At 42.3% G+C, this 14,921-nt stretch overlaps 1 protein-coding gene across 1 annotated transcript in view; it reads left to right on the top strand.

Moving 5' to 3' along the window:
- LOC133606711 (uncharacterized) overlaps positions 1 to 14,921 on the top strand; it is a 330,643-nt gene that overhangs the window by 200,435 nt on the left and 115,287 nt on the right. The window lies entirely within an intron of this gene.

The following is a 14,921-nucleotide window of genomic DNA, read 5'->3' as shown; positions in this document are numbered from 1 at the left end:
CTGTGTCTATGAGTATAGGTCGAATTTGCCAGAAGACATATATTTTGGGGGGTTTTGTCTATCTACTAGAGATGCGCGGATAGGCAATTATTTCATCCGCAACCGCATCAGAAAGTCGTCAACCATCCGCCATCCACCCGATCTAACATTTAATCAAAACCGCATCCGCCCGCACCCGCCCGTTGTTATATATCTAACATAGACGATGCAAGGCATTAGTGAGGTTATAAAGCTTTTGCCTGTTAAAGAAAGGAGACTGATCCAATGCAGCACAGACATTCAATGCGTGACACGCTGTCACGGCCCAGACACACACCAGTGCGCAATCATATGGGAGCCGCGCTGAGCGCACCTCCAAGCGCGTGGAGGTGCGATGTCCCTCGCACCCGCAGCGGCTCCACCCGGGCTCGCGCCCGAGGCTTCAGCGTGCACCGCGGCGGCCATCCTACTCGTCGCGGCCTAGCCCTCGCGGCTCTCGCTGCCGGCGACGGCCGGGAATGGGCCCGACGCTCCAGCGCCATCCATTTTCAGGGCTAGTTGATTCGGCAGGTGGGTTGTTACACACTCCTTAGCGGGTTCAGACTTCCATGGCCACCGTCCTGCTGTCTATATCAACCAGGGTGAGCCCCACCCCTTTCGTGAGCGCACTGCGCGCGGAGTGACCCCTGTTATGCGCCCCCGGCAACAGGGGTGGCGGGCAGGTAAGCTGCGCGGGCGGAGCGCGCGGAGTGACCCCTGTTACGAGTCCCCGGCCACGGGGGTGGCGGGCAGGTAAGCTGCGCGGGCGGAGCGCGCGGAGTGACCCCTGTTACGAGCCCCCGGCCACGGGGGTGGCGGGCAGGTAAGCTGCTTACCTGCTGCGCGTGACGCCGGCCGCGGCGAAGGCGGACGAGGCGGGGTGTCGGTGCGGTGGGCGCGGTGGTGACCCTGGACGTGCGTCGGGCCCTTCTCGCGGATCACCTCAGCTACGGCTCCCGGTGGGGCCCTCTCGGGGTAAGGGGCCTCTGTCCCGAACCCCGGCGAAGGGTCCCTTCTCCGCTCCGTAAAAGTGTCCATCTCTTTTTTTTTTCTTCTTCTGTTGTGGCATATGCTGCAGGTGCTTGCTCGTTTTTCGTATGTGGGTAACAACATTTAACTATGTATATATATTTCCGAATTGGTTTAACTGCCACCCGCCTGAATCTATTTAAAATCTTTTTTTTTTTTATTTCAACCGCCCGACCCGACTCGCGGATAAAATCTAATTTTTTTTTTTAGATAATCCGCGGATCGGGCGGTTGTGTCCGCAAACCGCGCATCTCTACTATCTACACAAAAAATGACATATTGTGACTGAGCTACTAAAGGTTTGCGTGTATCAAAATACATCCAAACTTGATAGTACACGCAAAGCTGATCTACTAAACCTTTCATTTTCTCAAAAATTGACAGCGCGCCTTATAACCCGGTGCGCCTAATGTACAGATTAATCCTGATTGTGCTTACCGACCTCGTAGCAATTTTATTTGGTACATGGTGTAATGGTACAGTGTGACCGGTAGATGGCAGTCACACACACATAAAACATATGTGTGGCCTGCAAGTTGACACCTGTTCAATAAATGACGCTAGCAAATACCCATAAACAAGCAACACCAAAATGTTGATGTTTTATTGAGAATATAAATCATTACACACGGCGCTCAAAAATCTGTCTGAATGTTTTATTTCAACTTTGGTAAGCTACGAAGCTGCACCGCTTGATGCATTGTCGGCGCATTACGGCTACCATACTCAGAAGTCATGTGTCATGTCTTGGTGATCATGTTTAGTTTGGCTATGTTCTGTTTGGTTTTTGCACGCTTTCAGTTTCTGTTTTTTCACTCCCTGTTTTGTTTCCATGACTACCAATCAGTTCACCTGTCCTCACGACTCACGCACCTGATTAATTTGAACTCACGCACCTGTTTTCAATCACCACATGACTATTTAAGCCTGTCATTTACTGTTGGTCGGCCTGGCGACATCACATTCATGTTCTGCACTCTTGACACGCTGCTTACTCTGTCCAGGTCATAGTTCGTGCTGCTCTTTTCTTGCCATGTAAGTTTTTTGTTTATTCAAGCCACTGTTTTGTACCTCTGCTGTGAGCGCCTTTTGTTTGTTCGTTTTTTCCATAGTTCTGCCTTTGTGCGAGTTTTGTTTTATTAGTCAAGTTTGTTCCCCGCCTTGTGCGCGCCTTTTGTTTATACTTTTTATAATCTATTTTTAAATCATGTATTTAACTTCACGCCATGTCCGGTCCAATTCTTATGCATCTCGGGAAAACAAACCACTTCATAGTCCTCGTCATGACAGTATGTCGCCAGCCCGACCAACAGAAAATGACAGGCTTAAATAATCATGTGGTGAAAGAAAACACGTGCGTGAGTTCAAATGAATCAGGTGCGTGAGTTGTGAGGACAGGTGAACTGATTGGTAGTCATGGAAGCAAAACAGGGAGTGAAAAAACAGAAACTGACAGAGTGCAAAAACCAAACAGAACATAGCCAAACTAAACATGATCACCAAGACATGACATAATGTACTTCAACATACGGCTATTATGGTGTGTGTATAAGTACCCCAAAATAGCACCTATTAGGAGACATTGTCTGGCATTTTGTTTTGCAATATTATGCAAAAACCAAAGCTTTTTTACCGATTGGTACCTGTCAGTAGACTCGCACGGAAGTGCTAAAAACTACCGGTACAACAAAGATGACGGGGAGAAGACTCTGTCGAAGTGGAGCCACGTATATACAGTAAGACCGCCCACAAAACCATGCATCCTGAAGAGATGTTAAGAAAGCGACTTGAAAATGGTCTTTAAAATATAATCTGTGCCACATTTTGACCAAAGAACCACCATTACATGTTGAGTAGACCACAAAGAAGTGTTATATCTGGTGCGCCTTTTGTATGAAAATAGACCTGAATAGACTCGCTTATTGGCAGTCCGCCTTAAAATGGCCCAATGGTCCGAAAAATACAGTATATGAAAACAATTTCTTGCAATTTTAATTTTCTTGCGTTTGGAACATTCCAGCGCATACTCGCAATCAGTGCCAGCATCTTCCATGAGTGCACGTTTATTGCGCTAAAAAAGTGGATTCCGTTGTAGATCGCACTGAAGGACTGGCTCTAAAATGCCCATAAAAAGTGGTACATGTCTCTGCATGTTTCAAAACACAGCAAAGCGCCACATGAATGTGCAGTAAATGAGTGTCTCCACAGTGAAAACCGCTGGGTGCATGCAAAAAACGTTTTTAAAATTGGCGATCTGCACCATTTATCAATTGTACAAGCAGTGTTAGATCACAGTAGATCAGGCCCATAGGAACCAAAAATGGCCTATTACAAAAAATCAATAAAGATGTCATTTTTGAGCCTGAATTTTATGTTCACATTCCAATTTGGTATACCGGCCTATTTTTTAAAAACAAATATGTACTACATTGTCCACCAGATAGCACTACTTTTGCTTCTGCTTATCCAGGTATAAGTCACGGGGGCAGCAGTCTCGTAGGGAAGGTAAGACTTCCAGGTCTCCGGCCACCGCTTTCAGTTCCACCGAAACAACATACACTCTGAAAAAATGATGGCATCTCCATGCATGGTGAATGTTCATTCAGTTGTTTATTGACAGGCAACTATAATCATTTCAAATTTCTGGCTTTAAGAAACACACAAAAAAATCTTCCAAAACTAATTGTGGTAGTTAGTAACAGTTTCATTTTTAAATCAAGCAGATTGGAAAATTGGAATCACTCTATGATTAGAAAACAATGGTACCCTGTTAATAATACTTTTCAAAGCTTATACATGTATTTGATTAAATCTGTTAATTGGTCTGCAGTTAAAAAGTGGAGACCTGTTGCACCTGGTGGATTGACATGAATTATGGCTCCAACACGAGTGATGTTAATTGAAGCAAAGGAGAGGGTTATCAAACTTCTTCAAGAAGGTAAAGCATCACGCAGTGTTGCAAAATATGTTAATTATTGACAATCAGCTGTGTCTAAAATCTGGAGCAAATACAAACCACATGGAAGATTATAAACGGCAAGCATACTGGTAGACCAAGGAAAACATCAAAGCATCGAGAAGGAACACTTAAAGCAATACATCTTGAAAACAGTGATGAGGTAGCGACTTGTCCAGGGTGTACCCCGCCTTCCGCCCGAATGTAGCTGGGATAGGCCCCAGCGACCCCCCGCGACCCCAAAAAGGGACAAGCGGTAGAAAATGGAAGGATGGATGGATCTTGAAAACAGAAAATGCACAGCAAAACAAATGAAGAGCAAATCGTTGGAAATTTGAGTCACCGTCGTGACCGAGTTTTAAGAAGGAGCCTCAAGGAAAAAGGATTTAAATACAGAAATCCTAAATGAAAACAATCATTAACATCCAAATAGAAAAAACAGTGGGCTAAGAAAAAGCAGAGGTGGACTATGGACGACTGGATGAAAGTCATATTCAGTGATAAATGGCGAATCTGCATTTGTGGTGATCCTGGAACTTTTGTTTGGTGTCGTTTCAATGAGATTTATGAAGACGACTGCCTGAAGAAATTTCCATAGTCATCACATCTTCAATAAATGCACAAATTACATTGACATTTTGGACACTTTTTTTATTCCATCAATCGAAAAGATGTTCGGGGATGCTTTTTCCAGAAGATTTTATATCTTACCATAGAGCAAAAACTTAAAAACCTTTCCTTGAAAACAGTTACATATGGTTAATGTCAATCCAATTTAAACATTTGTGGTGGAAACTGGAGACAATGGTCCATGACGAGACTCATCTTTCAAAGATCAGAGAAAGTTGGAGCAAGATAAATGAAGAGTACTGTTTGTCACTCGTTAAGTCCATGCCTCAGAGACTGCAAGCTGTTATCAAAGCCAGAGGTAGTGCAACAAAGTACTAGTGGTGATTCCATATTTGTTTTCCTCAGAATTAAGACATTCTATATTTTTCGACTCTGCTTTATCTAGAAATGAAACTGTTACTAACTACAACAATTTATATTCTTGATTTATTTTAGTGTTTTTTAAAGCCAGAAAGTTAACATTTGAAATGACTATAGTTTTGTTTCGTGTGCAATCTGCTTTTTTTTCTACAACTTTTAAACAACTGAATGAACATCGTCCATAACTTGAGGATTCAGGGGTTGTAGAGGCATTTCCAGACAAACTGTAAGAAATAATCGATTGAGCGTGTACTCGATCTTCCGGCTGGGCATGCCCCTAACACCCCACCAGGAGGCATCTTGACAAGATGTCCCGACCACTTCAACCGGCTCCTCTCAATGCAAAGGAGCAGTGACTCTACTCTGAGCTCTTTACGGATGACTGAACTCCTTACCCTGTCTCTTAGGTTGAGTGCAGCCACCTGACAGAGGAAACCCATTTCCGCCATTTGTACCTGCGTCCTTGAACTTTCTGTCACTATACACAAAGCTTGTGACCATAGTTGAGGTTAGAAGCGTAGATCAATTTGTAAATTAAGAGTGTTGCATTCCAGTTCAGTTACCTCTTCACCACGACGATCCGGTACGAGCACATTTCTGCAGACACTGCTCCCACCTTGCCTTACTCGTGAACAAGATCCCGATATACTTAAACAACTCCACCTAAAGAATAATCTTGCTTCCAATCTAAAGGGTACAATGCACCCTTTTCCGACTGGAAAAGGTACTGAGTCTCATCCCAGAAGCTTCACACTCAGCTGTGAACCAACTGCCCGAGCAATCTCTTGAGGTCACAACTTGATGAGGCCAACAGGACCACATCATCTGCTCTTGCAGAGATGAGATCCCATGTCCTCTACGCTGGACACCCTAACCCTCATTCTAAATATGCAGCAAATGTTCTCACATATTATTGTTTTCGGTCTAAAAAAACTAAAGTTAGTTTCAAGCTATGTCAACATTGTAGCTTTTCATGGATTAAAAATGTAAACACAGCAAACATAAATTATTACTGAATATGTACAGTATGTATCAGACTGGAGTAGCTTTTAAAGGCTGGCCTGCTAAGTGAACAGTAAGAATAATTATTAATTTGTACTGTTTTTTTATTGCTGTTTTTAGGAAGTGGACATTGTTTGTCTCAAGTGTGAGTTTTTGTTTTAACATGGTTCACAGTGCCTGCTGTCCACATGTCAGGGTCGACCATGTGTTGCTTACAAAAAAGGTGAAAGGCCAAGTTCCCCAATCAAAGGTTAACCAATCAACCAATAACAATGTGTCCATTGTTCACAAATAAAAAACAACCGGTGACCAGAAGTGTACACCATGCGGTTGTGTGTGGTCTTCATCCACTTCCTTCAGCTGCCATGGATCGTGGGTGGCATTTCACATGAGTCAGAAAAATACCTGCATGCAGATTATTTCTGTCCTATCTGGTTGTGTGTAGCCGTGTCTCTGGACTTTACTGGAGATGAAATGCCTTGCATCCGTGTCAAATTTGAGTCCCCACTTAAAATATATCGAAGCCATCCGTGCACATGGTCGCTATTCAACGCCACATATGAAGACATGTTTCCAGTGTGGTTGGAAGGATGCGCCTTCTGGCTGCCTCCCCCTTCATTGGCTGTGCTGATTATCCTTGTATCTCCTTTGCTGATTACGCCGTCTCACTGGAGAACAATCGGCAAACAACCAAAATTTGGCAAATCTGTTTGCAGTTTGTCCCTTGTCCTTGAAGTGCAGAGACACTGCCCCAAGTCAAGGTTTTCTTTCATACCAATTAGAAAAATACAGTTGGATTGGAAAGACCTGAAGAGGTCCTTTATATAGTCATACTCATCTGTCCCTGATGACAAAAAATGTCAGTTACCCAAAAACTGCTGTAACAATACTATTTTTCCCCTTCACCCTTGCTGACAGAAACAAATTTAAATATAAATTGTGTAATTTTGCTGCATGCTTTAAATGGGAAAAGTAGAAACATTTTATTAGGAATTTTTAAAGTCTGGGGTTGAGGTTCTTTTGTCTTGCAGGTAATTTCATTGAAAGTTTTTCAGACTCCTCAGTAATTGAGAAACATTCCTGCAGTGGACAAAACAAAAAAGTAAGATTTTGTGTGGAATATAAAGAAACACCAACTGGTGGAAAAATATACAAACGTAAACTCGATAACAAGTAGTCCAACTTGAAATGTTAAAGCTGCGGTGTGTCACGGTTCGGTGGATGCTTGTAGTGTGCTCGCATTCGATCACTGTGACCCTCCTTTTTCCTGGTTCATACCGTCAGGATACGTCCAACGGGGAAAAAGGATGACGCAAAGTCGCAACGTCGGTGTTTGGAGTTGTTTATGCTCTGGCTCACCTGTTTAGCAGCAACGCGGCAGCCATCGCATCCATTTTTGGAACCCTTTCATACACCCAGAGGATCTTCGGAAGATCTCTGCATCGGGTTGGCATTTGCCATGGGCATGCAAGCGTGTACAAGAAACGAAAAATAAAGTTAAAGTACCAATGATAGTCGCACACACACTCGGTGTGGTGAAATTTGTCCTCTGCATTTGACCCATCCCCTTGTTCACCCCCTGGGAGGTGAGGGGAGCAGTGGGCAGCAGCGGTGCCGCGCCCGGGAATCATTTTTGGTGATTTAACCCCCAATTCCAACCCTTGATGCTGAGTGCCAAGCAGGGAATTAATGGGTCCCATTTTTATAGTCTTTGGTATGACTCACAACCTATCAATTTCAGGGCGGACACTCTAACCACTAGGCCACTGAGTAGCTATGACAGCCAATCAAATTTTTCAATGTGAGAAATACTGTGTAGACACATATATATGTTCTCTTAGTTATCTTGCTCCACTATTGCTAACTTGGTGCTTAGTGGTGTTCCAATATTTTTTTGTTTAAAGAGGTGTAATTTTGAGTAGTAACATACAGCAGCTTTAACATAAAGGATAATATATACCGTATATTCCGGACCATAGGGCGCGCCGGATTATAAGGCGCACTGCGGATGAGCGGGTCTAAACAGGTCTATTTTCATACAAATGGCGCACCGGATTATAGGGCGCATTAAAGGGGTCATTTTTTTTTTTCTAAATGTAAAACACTTCCTTGTGGTCTACATAACATGTAATGGTGGTTATTTGGTCAAAATGTTGCATAGATTATGTTTTACAGATCATCTTCAAGCCGCTGTCTGACAGTCGCTTCAGGATGCACCGTTTTGTGGGCGGTCTTATTTACGTGGCTCACCTTCGGCAGCATCTTTTCTCCGTCATCTTCTCTGTGCTGGTGTAGCGTGCAAGGACGGGAGTGGAAGAAGTGTCAAAAGATGGAGCTAACTGTTTTAATGACATTCAGACTTTACTTAACACAATAACGGAGCTCACTAGTGCAATAACAACACTGGAAATGTGTCCCGTAAAAAAACGTCCGACCAGAACTCTCTAATAACTAATGTTCCTTGAGTGAATAATGTAAACTCACTACACTGGTATGTTTTAGCGCTTTCATGGCAAGTTTACTGACAGATAGAAGTAAGAACTTTACACTACTTTACATTAGAAATGGCAACAGCGGAGGATGAATGTCACATAACAAGAAGATAGAGAAAAAGCTGAAGCTTATCGACTACGGTGTCGCCACAGACTACAAAGGCGGACATTCGCAAATTTTCAGGACTTATGCAGATCCCAAATACAGATCAGCAGGTACCAGAGGGAAAAAAGACTCTTTTGCATAATATTGCGAAACAAAACGCCAGATAATATGTCTTACCTTATACAAACACCATAATAATACTTGTATGTTGAAGCACAGTACAATCCATCAAGTGGTGCGGCTTCATAGCTTACCAAAGTTGTACTAAAACATTTCGATAGATTTTGAAGCGCCGTGTGTAATGTTCTATATTTCCAATGGAACGTATACAATTTTGGTGTTGTCTACTTCATTCATGTTGCAGTCTACACTATCTCTTATGTGTGACTGCCATCATATTGCAGTCTACACATACATTATATTGCCAAAAGTATTTGGCCACCCATCCAAATGATCAGAATCAGGTGTCCTAATCACTTGGCACGGCCACAGGTGTATAAAATCAAGCACTTAGGCATGGAGACTGTTTCTACAAACATCTGTGAAAGAATGGGCCGCTCTCAGGACCTCAGTGATTTCCAGCGTGGAACTCTCATAGGATGCCACCTGTGCAACAAATCCAGTTGTGAAATTTCCTCGCTCCTAAATATTCCAAAGTCAACTGTTGGCTTTATTATAAGAAAATGGAAGAGTTTGGGAACAACAGCAACTCAGCCACAAAGTGGTAGTCCACGTAAACTGACAGAGAGGGGTCAGCGGATGCTGAAGCGCATAGTCCAAAGGGGTCGCCGACTTTCTGCACAGTCAGTTGCTACAGAGCTCCAAACTTCATGTGACCTTCCAATTAGCCCACGTACAGTACGCAGAGAGCTTCATGGAATGGGTTTCCATGGCCGAGCAGCTGCATTTAAGCCATACATCACCAAGTCCAATGCAAATCGTCGGATGCAGTGGTGTAAAGCACATCGCCACTGGACTCTAGAGCAGTGGAGACGCGCTCTCTGGAGTGATGAATCACGCTTTTCCATCTGGCAACCTGATGGACGAGTCTGGGTTTGGAGGTTGCCAGAAGAACGCTACATTTTGGACTGCATTGTGCCGAGTGTGAAATTTGGTGGAGGAATAATTGTGGTGTGGAGTTGGGTTTGGCCCCTTAGTTCCAGTGAAAGGAACTTTGAATGCTCCAGGATACCAAAACATTTTGGACAATGTGAGTCAACGCAGGTGGCCAAATACTTTTGGCAATATAGTGTATCTCTTATGCGTGACTGCCATCTACTGGTCACATTCATCATTTCACCATGTACCAAATAAAATAGCTTTGAGGTCGGTAAGCACAACCAAAATTATTCCGTACATTAGGCGCACCGGGTTATAAGGCGCACTGTCGAGTTTTGAGAAAATGAAAGGATTTTTCAATTGTTTTCAGTGGAACAGTTTTGGTCTTGAGTAACAAATGTGACCCTTTAAAAATATTGTAAAAATAAATATTATCATGCAAATTCGACCACAGCCAATTCAACACAACCACAATAACTGGAACAACACAATTTGTCTAAATGGCACAAAATATCCCAATCATTTCTCAAAGATTGACAATAGCAAATAAGCCATGTAAAAGATAAAACCCATTAAGTAGTTCCAGCCCCTACATCATCTTTGAACTTGTGTGTACCGTGTCTTCGCCTTGACCATAATCCAGTTTTCCATATTCCTGTCTTCAATATGTTTGAGATTGTCAGTAACGTGAGAAAAAGTTGCACGTCAATACCAGTCATGGTTATAGTCTGCGGGGCCTGGCCCCTTGAACAGCCATCTTCCTATCCAGCCATGCTTTTTGAATCATTCTTTGCACAAACCAGAATGATAGCACCAAAGACGTTTTGTTTGAATTGGCCAGATTGAAAATGTATGGGTGAGCGAGCAAGCCATCTCTGAATGAAAGTAAAATAAAAATATCGGAGGAACAGGAGCTCCTTTGTGGTCAAACGTGCTCGCAGAACGCCACACCGACGGCAAAGCATTAAATTATACGCAATTTCAAACAATATAAACCAAATGACGAAAAAGAAAGCCGCTTATCACATTGCTACTCCCAAAGGGCAAATTAATTGAAGCCACAACGCCACAATGATGCATCTTAGCACTTATTACCTTAACTCCGCAGAGTACAGGCAAGACATATCTGAAATATGGAATAGCCTACCTGTAGTTTTAGCATTTTTATTGTTAAAAGTCCATCATAAATGTTAGCTTTACAGGTGTCATGTCTGCTCTGCAGTATAATGTGACCAGTTATAATAAAGGTAATTTGAGACACCTATGGAACCACCAGGTGTGTTTTTTGTTTGGTTTTAGGGGAACAACAAAAGGAGCTGTTTATTTATCATGTAGCATTTCTTTATTACAGTGGCAATAAATTGCCGAACATTTTTAACTGAAGGCCATTATTTTATACATGTATACATTTGTTGGGATTCAATTCAAAGCAAGGGACCTTGACATACACTTGTAAAGAACATGTCATGGCTGTCTTGAGTTTCCAATAATTTATACAATTCTTATTTTTTGTGATAGAGTGATTGGAGCACATACTTGTTGGTCACAAAAAACATTCATGAAGTTCAGCTCAGATTTTGTTTCATTTGACCACAGAACTTTCCTTCAAAAGGTCTTATCTTTGTCTATGAGATGTCAGATGAAACAAAAATTGAGCTGTTTGGCCACAATACCCTGGAATATGTTTGGAGGAGAAAAGGTGAGGTCCCAAACATACATAAATCAGGCAAGAATTAAGGTTTTAGAAGGACATTCCCAAAGACCTGACTTAAACGTGTGGACAATGCTGAAGAAACAAGTCCATGTCAAAAAACCAACACACTTAGCTGAACTGCACCAATTGTGTCAAGAGGAGTGGTCAAAAATGTAGCCAGAAGCTTGCCAAAAGCTTGTGGATGGCTACCAAAAGTGCCTTATTGCAGTGAAACTTGCCAAGGGACATGTAACCAAATATTAACATTGCTGTATATATACTTTTGACCCAGCAGATTTGGTCACATTTTCAGTAGACCCATAATAAATTCTAGTTAAAATGTAATATCGGAAATTATCGGTATCGGTTTTGTTATTATCGGTATGTTTTTTTTTTAAATTTTTTTAATTTAATAAATCAACATAAAAAACACAAGATACACTTACAATTAGTGCACCAACCCAAAAAACCTCCCTCCCCCATTCACATTCATTCACACAAAAGAGTTGTTTCTTTCTGTTATTAATATTCTGGTTCCCTACATTATATATCAATATATATCAATACAGTCTGCAAGGGATACAGTCCGTAAGCACACATGATTGTGCGTGCTGCTGGTCCACTAATAGTACTAACCTTTAAGAGTTAATTTGACTAATTTTCATTAATTACTAGTTTCTATGTAACTGTTTTTATATTGTTTTACTTTCTTTTTTATTCAAGAAAATGTTTTTAATTTATCCATCTTATTCTATTAATTTTTTTTAAAAGTACCTTATCTTCACCATACCTGGTTGTCCAAATTTGGCATAATAATGTGTTTATTCCACGACTGCATATATCGGTTGATATCGGCATCGGTTGATATTGGTATCGGTAATTAAAGAGTTGGACAATATCGGAATATCGGATATCGGCAAAAAGCCATTATTGGACATCCCTAATAAATTCATAAAAGAACCAAACTTCATGTGCTCCATTTACTTTATCAGAAAAAATAAAGAGTTGTAGAAATGATTGGAAACTCAAGACAGCCATGACATTATGTTCTTTACAAGTGTATGTAAACTTTTGACCACGACTGTATGTAACTATTCTTATATGGTTAATATTGTGCGCAGGGATGCTTGTTTGCTCAACTGGAGCGAGGCATCCACGTATAAGGTGTGAAGGACAATATATATACTTTATAGGCTTATAATAATTATTGATATATTGCATTTATATAAAGGATAAATAAATAATAAATGGGTTGTACTTGTATAGCGCTTTTCTACCTTCAAGGTACTCAAAGCGCTTTGACACTACTTCCACATTTACCCATTCACACACACATTCACACACTGATGGAGGGAGCTGCCATGCAAGGCGCTAACCAGCACCCATCAGGAGCAAGGGTGAAGTGTCTTGCTCAGGACACAACGGACATGACGAGGTTGGTACTAGGTGGGGATTGAACCAGGGACCCTCGGGTCGCGCACGGCCATTCTTCCACTGCGCCACGCCGTAAAAATATTCAGTATTTTTTAGCTTTAAAATAAGAATGTCAGCTTTACAGATGCCACGTTAGCTCTGCAATAGTAAAGTATCACTTATGTCGGTATAAATCAGCACAATTTGTCCTGCTTTTGACACTTCTCCTTGCGAGGGAACCTCAATGAGTGTTTGATAAAACAAGACATGTTAAGCCAAAATAATATATTTAAAAAAAAAAAAAAAAGAAGGCTGGAGTCAGATTAAAGTCCACTTCCAAACAATGATCGTCATTGTTTTCCTCTCGTGGATTGTGTCTGTTGTCAAGACTGTTGCCTGAGGGAGGGCAGTTAGGAAAACTGTATGCTTGAACTTCCTTTAATGTCGGAACAATTCACCACCACGTTTAAAGTTGAAAGTCAGTTGTGTGATATTGATGTCAACAAACACCACCATCTGTTTATATCTTATGACACAAACAACGAGGAAGGTTTTTTTTATTGTGGGGCCAAAATGTTGGATGTTTTGAAATTGATAAATTCAATAATCTGAATTTCATGGAAGCTTCCACCTACTCAGTGGCCTAGTGGTTAGAGTGTCCGCCCTGAGATCGCTAGGTTGTGAGTTCAAACCCCGGCCGAGTCATACCAAAAGACTATAAAAATGGGGCCCATTACCTCCCTGCTTGGCACTCAGCATCAAGGGTTGGAATTAGGGGTTAAATCAACAAAAATGATTCCTGGGCGCGGCACCACTGCTGCCCACTGCTCCCCTCACCTCCCAGGGGGTGAACAAGGGGATAGGTCAAACGCAGAGGACAAATTTCACCACACCTAGTGTGTGTGTGACAATCATTGGTACTTTAACTTTAATTTGGGTGGGGGGTTGTACCGTTTTCCCTTGGCCAGTCTTTAAAATGTTTGCGGTTGTCAAAAAAATGTATGCAATATCAAGGCAAAATGGTTGGATGCAATCGCATGGGTCAATCGCTACTAGTTTGTAGCCCAAAAAAGCAACATCGTGTCAACTCTGAGTAATACACTATATTGCCAAAAGTATTTGGCCACCCATCCAAATGATCAGAATCAGGTGTCCTAATAACGTGTGACCTTCCAATTAGTCAACATACAGTACGCAGAGAGCTTCTAAGCCATACATCACCAAGTCCAATGCAAAGCGTGGGATGCAGTGGTGTAAAGCGCGTCGCCACTGGACTCTAGAGCAGGGGAGACGCGTTCTCTGGAGTTAAGAATCACTCTTTTCCATCTGGGAATCTGATGGACGAGTCTGGGTTTGGAGGTTGCCAGGAGAACGGTACATTTCGGACTGCATTGTGCCAAGTGTGAAATTTGGTGGAGGAGGAATCATGGTGTGGGGTTGTTTTTCAGGAGTTGGGCTTGGCCCCTTAGTTCCAGTGAAAGGAACTTTGAGTTCTCCAGGATACCACAACATTTTGGACAATTCCATGCTCCCAACCTAGTGGGAACAGTTTGGAATGGGCCCCTTCCTCTTCCAACATGACATGGATGACAGAGTCTGGTGTGGATGAACTTGACTGGCCTGCACAGAGTCCTGACCTGAACCTGATAGAACACCTTTGGGATGAATTAGAACGGAGACTGAGAGCCAGGCCTTCTCGACCAACATCAGTGTGTGACCTCACCAATGCGCTTTTGGAAGAATGGTCGAAAATTCCGATAAACCATACTCTGCAACCTTGTGGACAGCCTTCCCAGAAGAGTTGAAGCTGTAATAGCTGCATAAGGTGGACCGACATCATATTGAACCCTATGGGTTAGGAATGGGATGGCACTTCAAGTTCATATGTGAGCCAAGACATGTGGCCGAATACTTTTGGCAATATAGTGTATTTCTCAGTATTTTCTTCCATGTAAAATTAAATGTACAGTCACAAATACCAATCCCTAAAACAGAAGGGTCCTAAACAGTATCGCTCTGCCTGGTGTGGATTTGTGTTCATTGTTGTAACAGTTTAAAGGTCCGGTGTGCCATGTTTGTCCTGTAGGGGTTGCCTGGTCTCTCCACGCTCGCCGCTTTGCACAGCAATCAGATCCTGACCGTCAAGGTTTGTTGGCGGCGGCG

This window comes from Nerophis lumbriciformis, linkage group LG05, assembly GCF_033978685.3.
Source record: "Nerophis lumbriciformis linkage group LG05, RoL_Nlum_v2.1, whole genome shotgun sequence".
NCBI classification, from domain to species: domain Eukaryota; kingdom Metazoa; phylum Chordata; class Actinopteri; order Syngnathiformes; family Syngnathidae; genus Nerophis; species Nerophis lumbriciformis.
Note: the sequence above shows the minus strand (reverse complement) of the source record. Positions and strands in the feature narration are given on the sequence as shown.